Source organism: Dasypus novemcinctus, unplaced genomic scaffold (genome assembly GCF_030445035.2).
Source record: "Dasypus novemcinctus isolate mDasNov1 unplaced genomic scaffold, mDasNov1.1.hap2 scaffold_559, whole genome shotgun sequence".
Taxonomy (NCBI): domain Eukaryota; kingdom Metazoa; phylum Chordata; class Mammalia; order Cingulata; family Dasypodidae; genus Dasypus; species Dasypus novemcinctus.
This window is the reverse complement of record NW_026688523.1, coordinates 22828-25436: the sequence shown is the minus strand read 5'-3', so window position 1 is coordinate 25436 and position 2609 is coordinate 22828. Positions and strand designations below refer to the sequence as shown.

General features: G+C 31.1%; 1 pseudogene; it reads right to left on the bottom strand.

The window, feature by feature from the left end:
* Positions 1-1274: 1274 nt before the first annotated feature.
* Positions 1275-2325, bottom strand: LOC101424660 (tRNA methyltransferase 10 homolog A pseudogene; annotated as a pseudogene).
* Between the last annotated feature and the right edge of the window lie 284 nt (positions 2326-2609).

The following is a 2609-nucleotide window of genomic DNA, read 5'->3' as shown; positions in this document are numbered from 1 at the left end:
ATTCCTTTGTCTTCTGAAAACATACTTTGCATGATTCATATTATTTAGAAATTGTTAATGTATATTTTATGGTCCATGTAAGGTGTATTTTTGTTACGATTACAAAACTGCCTTATTTATCTTTTTTTTTCTGTTTCTCAGAATGAAACCTCCATTCTTTTCCTACAGGGAAGCGTACCAGCAAAGCCAGTGTTAGCAAAGAATATACAAGTGTATAATCTTTGTCCTCCAAGAGCATTTTATCATTTACATACCAAAGGTAGATATTTTACATTGGGATAATTCTGTCTTAAACTTTATCTTAACTTTGTTACAACATCACAATTTTTTTAAAAAATTTTTTGGATCAAGGAATCAATACATTATCTTTATGGAAGCAGATGTAAATCTCAAAGCATCTGTATAAAATACTATTATATAAATGTTCATGGAGACAATGTTTATGTTTGCAGTTAATTTTAATACTATGTGTGAAGGAAATATGATTTTTATATACCACTTTTCCAATCTTGCACTATTAATATTAGCTCATAAGCTTAGGGCATTTATACTACAAAAATCTTGAATAATCAAAATTATGCAGTTACATTTTGATAGCTATCCCAAACTTTGCTGGTGAAAAAATTCAGTGATCACTCCAGAACCATGAAAAGCCAACACAAAGAACAGATTTGGATTCTTTAGACTAAAATAAATGAATTTAGTCTACCAATGTGATATTTTTTTTCTTAAAACCATTACATTCTTTGAAGTGAATAAATTGAACATGAACTTTTCAAATTAATAATGGGTAACCCCCAAAACAGAATATTCTGGTATAATTAAAGGAGATTTATGAATATCTGCCTCCACTGATAAATAGCCAATAAATTGGAAAATATTACTATCAATATAAACTAATAAAACTGAAGGCCAGAAGACACAATCTGAAGAAGAATACAAAACAGGAAATGAAAGAGAATGAAGGAATAGTAATAATATAAAATTCCCTAAAAACTCTTGGGGCTTATAAAAGTATTTTTAGGGGTTACTGGGGAATGAAACAGGGAACTCATATACATGAAACAGGTGCTCAACCACTGTGCTACACCTGCTCCACAAAAAACTGTATTTTTAAAGGTGCACATTTAAATCTTCTTATGCAGATTAAAAAAGTTTCCTTACATATTTGAAAAAAAAGTTGAGCATTTAGCTTTTAATGCACAATAGGAATAAGAAAAAATATATTCCTTCTAATGCTAAATATTTAATGAATCAGCTCAATTTCTCCTACATTAAGAGGAACAAAATGAGTGTAAAATAGAGTTCACTGTAGATTCAATCCTATTTTCTGTACCCTGCATTTCTTCATGTGCTGATTTTAATTCATTTCTTCTATATTTCTCCTCATTAGAATCATTTCCAATTCACCTTCAACTCTGACAGAATTCTTCTCATGTGAAGAAATTTCACAGGCTTTATGGAAACAACTCCTTTACTTTGGAGTAAGATTGTAAAAAATGCTTCCTGTTTCCAGGTATACCAGAATAATTTCAAACAAATGATTAACTGCCAAAACTTTTTGACTATTCCTCTTAACAAAGCTTCCATAGGGGGGCTGTGATTATCAATTCCATGTTCTGATGTTTGTTTATATGTGAATCCTTTGTGATGTTTGTGATCTACTAATCCACCAATCACAAAGGCCTTTGATTCATCCAATTCCTTTGGTACATTAGATGAATGTGATGTAAGATAAACCCAGTCTTCCATCTTTACCAGTTAACTATAGTGCCCTGGTTTGATGTGGAATCCTTCCTGTTGAAAATCCTTTGTTATTTTCATCTATGTTCTTTTTCAACTCACTTCCATAGCTTGTTGAGTAAAATTAACAGGATGCAATGCACATCAGGTTTCTGCAAAACGTCATTGAATCTGCTTAGGAAGTTTCTTTATTTCCTTTAATACCATCAAGTTGTCAAAACTACTTGTGAATGACTATAAGACATGTGCTGTGAATAATATCTCTTTTAACATATTTTGTCATTTTCATCTGAATTTGTTTCCAGCTGACATTGTCACTCTAATTTTTTCTCCTCTGTTTTCTTTCTTCTTTTGTTTCTGAGTTCTCCTTGTTCTGTCAATAGTTTATTCTTTATTAGCAGCTTCAATTATCATTTATATATCACTTCAAATCCTTAACTTAATTTTAGCTTCTGGCTCTTATTGATCTTCATTTACGTTTTGCTTTCTTTCAACCTTAAAACTCTCAATAAATGCAGGCACTATTTCAGAAGATATTTTTGGTGCTTTGAACAGAAGAGTTGGTGAAGAATATGAGAGCATAGGCAGAAAGCCTTTTGGGGTGGCCTTTGTCCACATATGTTTTTGAAAAATATATATCGTTCTGCTTTTGGATTCAGTACTCTAAAATTGCTGATGATCAAGCTGACTGATGAGGCTATCCAGGTAACTCATAGCCTTACAGAATTGTTGTGTGCTGTATATATCAATTATTGACAAAAGGGTGTTAAAATCTGTAAATAAAATAATTGATTTGTCTATTTTTCTTTTCAAGTCTAAAAGTTTTGGCTTCATGTATTCTTACTCATTACTTTTAAGTGCACACA